This window comes from Rhinolophus sinicus, chromosome 2 (assembly GCF_057876585.1).
Source record: "Rhinolophus sinicus isolate RSI-liver-muscle chromosome 2, RSI-T2T, whole genome shotgun sequence".
NCBI lineage: Eukaryota > Metazoa > Chordata > Mammalia > Chiroptera > Rhinolophidae > Rhinolophus > Rhinolophus sinicus.
Window position 1 is genome coordinate 144,589,706 of NC_142502.1, and position 12,502 is coordinate 144,602,207.

The window sequence follows — 12,502 nt, forward strand, 5'->3', positions numbered from 1 at the left end:
CTCCAGGAGGCCACTACCACACCTAGGGCTGGGAGCACAAAAAGAAGCAGTTGAAATTATTTAAATGAAGGCACTTGTTAGAGGCGCCTATGGAGCCAAACCTCTGAGGAAGGGGTACCAGCCAGCTGGTGCTGGGTGTCCAAGGGAGAGTGATTAACTACATCAGGGAGAGGTGGAAAAATTATAAATTGATATCAACTACTGCTATTGGAATGAACTGTCGCTGCCAAGATGAAGAAGCATTGCTAGGGTGAGGGTCAGGATTAGTAAGCAGACAGGAAGGAAAAAATCCTTCTTCCTCCTCCAGCCCTGCGATCTCCTCTAGCACCCCCTACTGGCAGAGCCTAAAAGGAGCAGCGGGCAAAAGAGAGGCCCCACCCCATAAAGCCTGGGGCAGAGGGTGGATTTGAAGCTGAGAAACCATAGCTTAATGACTGCCACATCCTTTATTTAGTATTCTAAAACAATGCTCCAGGAAGTCTCTCCTCATTTCCAAATCCCAGTACTCTTTGATACACTCAATCTGGATAATTTGTCTAACAGATCTCAGCCCTCTACTTTGAAAATCCTACAGATTAGTGTAACCCACAATTCACATTAGCATGAAAAATCTATTGTATCTTGGCACTTCTATTGAAACTTCTAATTTATTAATAATATCCATTACAATAATAGCTAACATTTAATGGGCATTTCCTGTGTACCAGGCAGTACTAAGCAATTTATATATTAATAAATCTCATTTAATTCCACCAACAGTTTTATGATTATCATCAAATACTATTTTTGGAATTCATGTACTTTTCATCCTCATTTTATAGATGAAGAAACTAAGGGGTTTAGAGATTTAAGTAACTTGCCTAAGGCCATACAACTAGTAAGTGATGGAGCCAAGATTTGAACCCAAGCAATCTGATTTCATAACCTGCATTCTTAACCACTACATTAGATTACATTATGGGCTGAATGAATGTGTCCCCTCTTCCCAAATTCAAATGTTGAAGCCCTAATCCCCAGTGTGTCTGCATTTGGAGTAAGAGAGTAGTAAAGATTAAATGAAATCATAGTCTAAAAGAAAGGTGAAAATAAGCATAGGAGTAACAAACACAAAACATTGTAAGGCCTGGGATATATGTCATTTGGTGTGTCATGCCAGCCACCAGCCTTTCATTCTCCTTTCTCTGGAACCTGTCCCACCTGCTTGAGGTAGGGGCCAGCAGCATCTGATGGCAGAAAGAGACCCTGCTATGAGAAAAACAAACAAAAAAAGAACAACAACAACAAAATGGAAAAAGAGATGGAGTATGTCTATAGACATGTCTCTACTTTTGTGTCCAAAGAATTTATAATCCCAAAATGACTTTTGTGATATTATACCTGCTTGGATTTCCCACTGATTCTAAATTACCATTTATATCATTTATATAGTTAATCTACACTGTGCTTTTTTCACATGCTAGAATAGCTTTTAAAAATGGTTTTCAAGTTAGTTTATGTGTCCATTTTAATTGTCTGTCCTTTTTCATAAGCCCTCTACATCATAGAGACTTTTCCATGAAGACTTGTTTACAAACTAGACCGGGCTTCTGAGAATTCTGGCACACTGACGTCTGCTGATTCGCAGGTGTAAATGTTTTCTCTATCTCTATGTTTAACTAGAGATATAGAAATATATAGATAATGTAGATATAAAGATTTATCCATTGCCTCTTTCTATCTCAAAAGATTATTGACTGCTTTTCAGCTGGGTGACCTTAGACAAGTTACTTAACCTTTATTTCTCATTTGTAAAATGGCAAATATAATAGTGCCAACCTTGCTGGGTTGTCCTGAGGATTAAATGGGATTATTTGTGCACAGTACCGGGCACATCAGTAAACCAAGCACTCAATCACAGTTGGTAGCTACCCAAGTAAAAGGAATGAAGAGTATCTCTGAATGCTGGCTGCCATGGGGTGATCTCTAGCACGTATTGTGAAGTGAGAGAAGCAAGGTAGAGAAAGGTATCTAGAATATGCCACCATATTATATGTAAATATTTAAATATGTAATTTAGAAATATAAATATTTGTAATGATCATGATATATATTTATAATTATATATTTAAATATTTGTAATATATAACCAAATAATAGAAGGATAACCAATAAAATTAAAAATGGTTACCTGTAGAAGACAGGCACAGGGCTCATAGGGCGAGACTTCTTTGAACATATCTTTGTTTGTAGATTTGACGTTGCAGCCATGGAAGTAATTTACATAATTATAAAATAACATTCAAAAATTTTAAAGCCACCCCTAAAAATAAAAATCAAATCAAACAACAAACCAGTTTTGGGGCTTAACTACTCAGGAAAGGAACTCTTCTAAGTGACTGTAACACCCAGTCATTTAAATGTATATCCCTGATTGGCTAGACCCAGAGGACAAAAAAAGGACTGCCAAAATGAAAATATTATGCTGTATAAAATAATCATACTTTTGCTAGCAGAATTGATACTCTGAGATGGTTGTATGTTTGTTGTGGTATGATAAAGCAATACAATATGTGACATTGTAATTCACTCCCAGCATAAATGAGAACCAGAATTCTCAGTGTGGGAGAAAGGAGATAGGGAAGTAAGATAGAAGAGGTCAAGTAAAATCCCTGTGGTCCTGATTTTGCATCAGTATGAATCCAGAATGTATTTCTTGGCTCTGTTCATGGAAAAGACCTAGAAATAATGACCACCCCTGTGGTAGTGAGTACTCTTAGCCTCCAGATTGTGGTCTCATGTATTAAAATGCACCCACAGGACATTAATTTATAGAGGTGACTGAGTGATAATGACACGGAGAGGTAACGTCATAGGAAGAAGACTTATTACTTCCATTTCCCAAGAGAAGGAGCATGCCATGCCATGCAGGGCCATGTGGGGAAGCATCACGTTTTATCAGGAGGCAGAAAGAGGGAAGAGAAAGCATGGTCCAGAGGCTTTAATGTGTTTTCTGTGGGAAAGGCAAGGCAGGGTAGGGTAAACAGTTTAGGTCTGGATAGTCTGAATAGTGTTGGTGGACTCTGGGCTAGAGGGGTGGGCTCTGCTTGTCTGGTACCTGGTCCTGGGTTGATTTAGGACAAGATGGGGGGAATATTGGCTTGGTGTGTGAAAGTTAGATAAAGGAGATGGTCGGGGGTATGGACTGAGGATTGGTTTGTTTACTTATGAAAGGTATGTTTATAGGTGAGTAGTTTATGATTTTAGGAATTAGCTGGCCCTGGGAAGGGCAGTCTCATCCCAGTCAGCAAGGCTCCCCAAGATGTCGAAACATCATAAAATGACAACATGATTAATACATGTAAAATACCATTTCCCACTAAAAGGAGACAGTAGTCCTTGGAAAAATTGTTGGCTCTTGGAAATGATAGGAGGTGAACCTGGAAGATCTTGTCATATTAGAGAGTAAGGAAGCTTTCAAAGATGACTTGGATCCTACCAAGAGGACTCAGGAGTCCACTTGAGCCTCCCACTGGCTCAGCATCAACAAGGATAAAAACTGCAGTGGATTAGAACACATCAAATATATTTAGAGTCAACTTGGTATTTTGAAAACTGATAAACAAAGAAACTGCTCTCCTGTATGAACTGTACCACTGGGTAACCAAATAGTAAATGAAGGGTGTCTTTGTTTAAGTGCTATTTGGAGAATGATGGAATTAGACTGTCACCGTTTGATAAGACTTAATGTATTAAAGGTTCTAAGTGTTGAGTGTCAATACCTGGTGTTACAACAAAAAGAGAGAACACCAGACACAAAGAGCCTCCTGCTAGAAGAACACGCCAATCCCCAGGAAGTAGTCTTATGAAAACCCTGCACCTGAATTTGAAGGAGCCTCTAGTTCCAACATCCAATTTATAAGAAATTCAAAGGAGAGGAGAGAGAAATACATGAAACGATGCCGCCCTAGAGTTATAATAGCAAAATCCAGACTGTGGGAAACTCTCTAGGCCAAATGCTCTGCTATATTAAAAAAAATTAATTTCATTGAAAAAATGTTAAATAGGGCAGGGGTGAGTGGGTGGGGGACATATAATTCGGGTGCAGTGTGGACCTGATACAGATCCTAATTCAAATAAACCTTTTAAAAGTTATAACATTATGAAGCAATTGGAAATTTGAACTCTGACTAGATGTTTGATTATATTAGAGAATTATTATTAATTGTTTAGATATGATCACGGAATTTGGAGGATTCTTTAGAGTCCTTACTTGTTAGAGATACATACCAAAATATTTATGGATACAATTATATGCTGTCTGGGATATGCTTTGAAATAATGCAGGAGGGGAGCGTGGGTGGGTATAGATGAAATGGAATTGGTCAGTGGGTGACCAATACATAAAGGTTCTCGGTGCTATTCTGTTTACTTTTGTGTATATTTAAATTTTAAAAGGTTAAAAAAAAAAGAGAATGTGAGGTAACAGTAACAAGGAAATTTTAGCAATTATTCCCTCTATGCCCAGCCCCACATCTCCAGTATAGCCCATTAATGTTAAAAGACTCAAAGACTAGCAGTCTGTTTGGGCAATCAAGATTCAGTTTTCAAATTCTTCCTTAATAGAACTTTCCAGGCACACTACAGTATCCTATTAATTCTTATGGAAATGAGATAGTCTAGATTTAATTAATTATTCAGGCAACTAAAAATGATCCCTTTAAGTTAAATGCTAATTATTTTGATTAAACTTTTCCTAAATGTCTTATATCATTCCGTGTCATAGGAAATTGAGTTACTAACAACTTACTTTTTTTTGTTTTAATTTTATGACTCCAAGTCATTGTCGGGAAACCTCAGGCATTGTACTGGTTGTAAGCCAGCCTAGAAGGCTAATTATCTGGTGTTATTAGTGTAATTCAAAGCTCTGAGCCTTTTATTCTTTTATTCTACCTGGTGATCTTCCTATTTCCTCCTTCTTGCTGCAGTCAGCATGTCAGCTTCACCCCCGCACCCCACCATGTCTGTAATTGTAATCTGCTCTCTGCTTATCCCTTTTACACTCCTCATCAAAGCCTAGCAGGGTAGCTTGGACACAGTAAGCATTCAATAACCACTTATTGAATTGGATTAAACTTGGGAAGAATGGAAGTCTGCCAGAGGAAATCAAATAATTAAGCTTATTAAATCATTAACCTTAATTTTAGACACATCACTTCAACTGCTGAGTGTGTAGTTAGGGAATTCATACCTGAGCTCCAAATGGTTGAAGTTGCCAGGAGTCTGGCTGCTGAGTTAAATGGGGTGTGGGGTGGCTAGGGCTCTATTACATATTAAAATGTATGTTTGCAGGCACACATAATTGCTGCTAATTGTACCACAAGGAGTAGCAAATTGATAAAGGAGTTCTATTTCTACGTCTAATATGAAGAATAGCCCTTGATTACCTTAAGACAACCCCTACCTTCATTGTAGATACCAGTGTATGAAAATATTATCTGTGAAATTCCAAGGTACTTGTTGACATTAAAACACATTTTTATAAAAGCAGACGAAATATTTTGACTAAAACAAAGAATTAGTTAAATTATGTGGAAGGAAAAACAACCCATAATCTTCACGTAATTGGTCTTTCCCACTAAAACATTTGATCTTGAACTATGAGATACATCTTAAGCACATTTTTAGTAGGCACTTAATTATAGCTCATTAAATATAGTTTTGCTCAGGCACAAAAGCTTGGAGTCATCCTAGATTCCTCTTGGCATCCAATCTCATCCATCTCATCTTGTGGCACTCAATCCATTTGTAAATCCTGCTGATTACCTTTGAATTGCCTTTAAAATCCACCCAGAACCCAGCCATCTCAACACCTCCACTTCTACACCCAATCCAAGTCACCAGGCCCCTCGCTAGAGCTTCATTTTAGCTTCTGATCTGGTCTCCTACTTCCACCACTGTCTGTTTTGGGGCCACTATTTGTAAGAACATAGTCTTATCATATCTCTTCTCTGCTCAGTACCCTCCGCTGGCTCCCATGACACACCAGTCCTCCTCCCGGTCTACTTGTCTACACAACCTGGCCCCACCTGCCTCTCAGAACTAATTTCCCTCAATCTCCCCCCTCAGACACCCTGCTCTGATCACATAGGCTTTCTTGCTGCTTTTTAAACACACAATAAATATTTGTTGGATGAATGAAATACAATAGTGACTGAGAGAATGTATGAGTTCTATAGTAATTATAATCAATAACAATTGGTAAAAGTTGTTATGGTAGCCCAGCCCAAGGAGATGCTTTTTTACCCAACTGGTCTAAACTGGTGGTTCTCAGACTTTACCTGGGAATCGAATCACCTGGAGGGCTTGTTAAAACTCAGATGACTGGCCCCATCCCTAGAGTTTCTGATTCAGTAGGTCTGGGGTGGGCCTAAAAAATTGCATTTCTAATAATTCCTCGGTGATGCTGATGATACTGGTTCAGGTACGTACTTTGGCCTAACTATTCTAGCCTGGAAGGCCGATTGACCATTCTGAGCAGAAATTTGGCAAATGCTGTCCTTGTGTTCCTGTCTGCTTGTTGTATCAAAAAAATTAATTGCAGAAATGTATGACGGGGGGAAAATGCTGGATCTCATTTTTGGACACGTAGCCACAGGGTGGCCCCCTAGCTCCAGTAATGACTCCACTGGTCCCCAATGATTACCGCTTTTGTTAAATGGAGCATTTCCAAATATCACCTCTTAAAAAAAGCGGTGAATTCAGCTGTAGGACCAGTGGTTTGCTGTTCACAAAAGGCTGACATGAGACATGTGAGTGGCTTCCTCAGCAATGTAAGATTCTGTGCTCTGTTAGAAGCCACTACTGTCACTCAAATGGAAGCGACACAGGGGAAAGGAGGTTTGTAAGTGTGAGAAGACATGTCAGAAGATGAAAGGAGATTTTGTTATGGCCACCAAGAAAGGAAGCATACGCAGCACAAATACCCACTTTAGTGTCCACCGTGGCATTATGCACACAACAGACACTGCGTATGGTGGTCAGCCGCTCACATCCCTTCACAGCCCTCCAAACCCCTCAGTACTGTGGTGAGGAGCAGGGGGCTTTTCCTTCAGCTGCCAGCTGCACTTCCGTCATCTTCACCCACACACAGCCAGACAAGGGGGCCCGGGCCCAGCAGGAATGGAGGCAAAGAAGGAGGAGGATTGAGGGCCTGGGCTTGCTGCCTTCCTGGGCATGGCCTTGGTAGCTGAGCAGGAGCTGGGCTGGCAGCTGATGGGCCAAAAGCAACAAGGGTTGGAAGTATTCATTCACTCATGAAAGTCTGCATTTGTCCTGTGACAGACATTTAGGGGAATCCAGACCTTGTCTGGAATAGGGGGATGTATCCTGTAAATGGGAGCTGTGACAGACCCTGCCCACTGGCCTCTCAAGGCCCATTCTAACTCCCCTACCTTCCTGAGCTGTAGAGGCTAAAGAGCCAGAAAGCACTTTCCCAGACTTCCTTGAAGCTCTGCCAAACAGAGGCACCTGTATGAAACTCAGAAGAGAAGTCTGGGTAGGTGGAAGTGAGGACTATAGGGTAGAGCTACATTGGGAGGTCAGGTGGCAATGGCTCTGGGAGGTGAGGGGGTTGGGTTCCACTGCCAGGTTCCCAGCTGTGCAGGGGTGGGCAATGACAGCAATGGAACTTCTGTTAGAACAGTTCTGGAACTCAGAACTCTTAGCTGCATTGTTCCTGGCGGTTAGCCACCCACCTGTTTTCCTATCCTTCTCAGAAATTCTGTACAGTCCTTGTTAATACCCTGTCATCAATGCTTTTATGCTTGTCGCAACTAGAATGGATTCTGTTGACAACTTGGAATCCTTACCAAAAGATCACTCTATCCAAATCAAAACGCTTCAGCCCGGGCTCAAGGAGATCTGTTGTGATATTATTTTCTTCAAATCCCCTGAACTTGTGACCTGTCTCCGATACATTCTCTTTAGTTACTGTTCAGTTTTGATCTCTTCCTTTCATGTTTGTCAGTGAGAGGGGATCCAGCGCTCCCTACCCAACTCTGACTTTTGCTATTTCCTCATCCGGTTCCTTGAAGGTCTTTATCTTGACATTCAGCCTTACACTCTTCCTTGAAACTTTTGTGGCACCTCCAGCACTGTCACGTGGATGTTTTCTGAGAGCTGTCACCATGAGAACACAAACACCATGGAGAAGTAAGCACAGTGACTTGCATAACTCAAAATAGGAAAACAAAGCACAAGGGCTCATTGATCCCGAACTTACAGTATGGCATGCCATGCGCGGTCTCATGGCTAAGGGCATACGATATACTCCATCTTCTGGCTAATGGGTACTGTAACAAACAACAACTCTATGTTAACTCTATTCTTCAATACTGTAATTCCTCATGTGAATGGCACTACCAGCTTCACATGTAATACTAGGGTAGTACACTTTTATTGTACAAAAAGGCAGATGGCAAGGAAGTTAAATATAGCGACTGAAAGCCACCTAGAGGTGCCTCTTGTCACTAGCAATAAATAGACAGTGAGAGAATGCACCTGTGCTAACAAAGGACCTAAAGTGGCTAACTGCAATTCTAATACTACCAAACTCTAGTGTGTGTGGGAAACCTCCCACATGACCACGCAATTCTCCGACATCAACTCAATTCTGACACTATCTACCTGTAGGTATCACCAGCTCCCTCAGGTTAAGGGCTCCGTCCCACAATACTGCCTCCACTTCTCATGCCAATTGCAAGCCCAGGTTGACTGACTGGCTACAAATCAGGGGTTCCCACGACCCCATCCTTGGGTTCGATTAATTTGCTAGAGTGGCTTACAGAAATCAGGAAACCTGTTTACTCACTAGATTATTGGTTTATTATAAACCATCCAGATGGAAGAAATGCATAAGGTGAGGTCAGGAAGCTTTCACACTCTCTCTGAGAGCCCCACTCTCCCTGCGTCAATACACATTCACTCACCATCTTGGAAACTCTCCCAGGCTCACCCTTTTGAGTTTTTTATGGAGGCTTCATTACATAGGCATGATTGATTAAATTATTGGCCATTGGTGATTAAGCCAACCTTTAGCCCCTCTCCCAAGGGGTCAAGGGATGGGACTGAAAGTTCCAACCCTCCAATCACATTGTTGGTTCTCCTGACAACCAGCCCCCATCCTTAGAGGCTTTCCAAAAGTCACCTCATTAACAAAAACCCAGTTGTGGTGAAAAGGGGCTAGCTGTGAATAACAGGACACCCATTTCACCTTTATGACTCCGAAGTGATTTTAGTAACTGAGGACAAGGGAACAAATATGGTATTATAATAAAAGATGCTACCATTGCTCTTATCGTTCAGGAAATTCCAAGGATTTAGGGAGCTGTGAGCCAGGAACTGTGGACAAAGACCAAATATATATGAAAAATATATTTTAGTCACCTGAATGACCAAATATCTATTTCTTATAAATCATAACATTGCAATACCCCAGTGGTTCATAGCCTTGGCTACACATTAGCATCACCTGGGACTTTTTAAAAAATGTAAATAACCAGGCCCCAAACTAGGCCAATGAAACCAGAATCTCTGTGGGTGGGGCACAGGCCTCTTTTAAAATCTCCCGTGATTCTAATGACCCCTCCACTGGGTAAGGCTTTCTTCTTTGCCCCATTTATACTTGTGAATCTGGCTTTTTCTCCTCTCTCTGAGGGCATCTGAGGATTTAAGATGAAGTAACCACATAGGTTTTTCTAGTAAGTAGATTTGTGGCTGGAGACCAGCTTCCAGTTTAGACTGTCTGTTTCACAAAGATCAGGCCTTTTTGATGTGAATGGGAGCTGGACAAGGGTATGAACACTAGCAGTCAGAGATCACTGGGGGCCACGTGAGAGTCTCCCTCAGACACGTGCTTTAGTTTGTCTTCCAGATAATAAACATTCCAACCAGACAACCAACAAACGTCAGGCCCTTGTCCTAGGATTGGGATGGCTGAGCTCTATATCCTGGGCTGAACATTATAGCATGGTTTACATGGTTTCCCAGTTCCCACCAAACAATACTGTGGCAAATGGATCAGGAGAGTGGGGAATTATTTTCTTTACAGCAGGAGTTGGCAAAATTCTTCCATAAAGGACCAGATAGTAAGTTATTCAGGCTTTCTGGGATAAGAGGCAGAATCAAGGATATCATGTAGGTTCTCATACTGTGTTTCCCTGAAAATAAGACCTAGCCAGACAATCAGCTCTAATGTGTCTTTTGGAGCAAAAATTAATATAAGACCCAGTCTTATTTTACTATAAGACCGTGTATAATATAATATAATATAATATAATATAATATAATATAATATAATATAATACGCGGTCTTATATTAATTTTTGCTCCAAAAGACGCATTAGAGCTGATTGTCCGGCTGGGCCTTATTTTCGGGGAAACACCATACAACAGAAGAGAAAAACTCTGCTCCGCCGCACCTACCCAATTTGCCTAGGGTGGGCCATCCCCAGTGATGGACATGCCTGATACCCAGTTGCCATCAGATGGAGACATTCTCAGGACAAAGAGCCACTGGCCTGATGGGCAGGGGCTTGATGGACAGTGTGGGGAGGGGTTGGCTATCACAGTCAGTTTCACTCTGCTAGTCCACCTAGACCCTGGAGAACAAGTCCAGTCAGCTCACCTTGGGCCACTGGCCAGAGGGGAGGCAATTTGCCGAGTTGCTGACTCCTGGACTGGGATTCCACTCCCTAGTCTGCAGCAGGTGCCAACAGAAAGGCCCCAAAATGGAGGTGGTAACCAGCACGAGCCCCGGGCAGGGAAAAGATGCAGCCACCAACCAGGGAGGCTGGTGCTGGGAGGGAAGGCAGAGCAGAGGCCAGAGCCATATATGACTTTCGTGGGCTCCTTGTACTTTTGCCTTCGTGGGCCTTTCCTCTATTGAAATATATAAAAGATTATGTTTTATAACTGTGTTGGTATAAAGACAAATATAATTAAGGTTGGAGTGCATTCTTTTCTTCTGATTAAAAAAAATATATTTTTGTGTGCCCCAGGCCCTGTATCTACTGTGCCTAATGGGTAAGTCGGCCCAGACATGGGTGGAGGGGGCCCCCAAAGCTTGGTCTAGCATGTAGTCTAGATACATAGACCTTCATCAATTTTACGTGTGTGGGGAAGAGGGTCTTCAAATTAGTTAAGTGTTTTGGTTAATCCATTAACCAGAAATCTTTTTTCCCCCCAAAAGGCTAAAATCATTGTCTGTATTTGGTGGTTAAGGGTGTGTGTGGGAAGAATGAGTGTAGTGGGGAGGTGGGTGATGACCACATTTTGAACAATTTTCCTTATCTGGGATGTATCTATAAAAGGAAATATCTATGTCTATATATATGAAATGTCCAGAATAGGCAAATCCATAGAGACAGAAAGTAGAGCAGTGCCAGAGGTTCTGGGTTTCTTTTTGGGGTGATAAAAGTCTTCTGGAATTAGAGTGTGGTGATGGTTGCACAATTCTGTAACTATACTGAAAACCACTGAATTGTACACTTTAAAAGGGTTAATTTTATGTTATGTGGATTATATTAATATCTCAATAAAGCTATTATTTTTAAAAGTGAGGATAAAAAAAAGTGAGGAGACACTGAACCTTCACTGACCTCAGGACACCCCTGAAACTATCTTTTCCAAAAGGAACACTTTCGAACTCTGTACATGATTTTCCTTTTCTCCTAAAGGCAGAGCCTGGGGGCAGTTGTGCCCTAGGACCTGGGGCAATTTCACAAGTTCGACCACCACAAGAATCCCAAAGCTGTCATCTGAGTCTCACATCTTGCCCCAAATAATCCTGAATCTGCTCAAAATCCGGCCCAACACTGACATATTGTTTCTAAAACAAATAATTCAGGTTTGAGACTCTGATTTGATCAATTTTAGGATACTTAGTTCCAATTCTCTGAAAAGATGAAAATCCAGTGAGGACTCATGGCCGTTTTCTTTTAAGAGGGGCAAGTGTTCTTTCAAATGACTTAAGATTTTCCCTCTTCCTATGTACTCTCACTCACTGAGAACACAGTAAAGGGGCCTGCAGGTGGGGGGCCCTGAGACTGGGAGGCAGACCAGAGCCCCCACACCCCAGCCTACCTTTGGCTCCCCTGAGTGTGACAAATAGGGGTTGAGCTTGGGCCAAATTCCTCTCTAGAAGGCAAGGTATTGGGGGGAGCTGTCTGCATCCTGAGTTGCAACTTGGGCGGATATAGCTGAAGAGAGGAAAGCATAAGTGGAGGCCTTCTTTTGTGAATAAGGACATTCATGTGTATCCTGACAATTGTTTACACGGCCTGGTTCCTTTTAAGCAGTTGTCTAAATATTTTTAGAACAAATATTGGAAATGGGCCTTCTCCCGTACTACACAGGCACGGATCAGCAGAGGGGCCCATGAGTTGAAATAGATCTTCCTCTCTGTCAAGGGGAAAAGGGATCACATATGAGCATGGCACTGTTGGGCCCGGACACAAAGGGACAC

General features: G+C 41.7%; 1 long non-coding RNA gene across 1 annotated transcript in view; it reads left to right on the forward strand.

The window, feature by feature from the left end:
• The window catches only part of LOC148758929 (uncharacterized), a 41,995-nt gene that overhangs the window by 12,028 nt on the left and 17,465 nt on the right, over positions 1-12,502 (forward strand). The window lies entirely within an intron of this gene.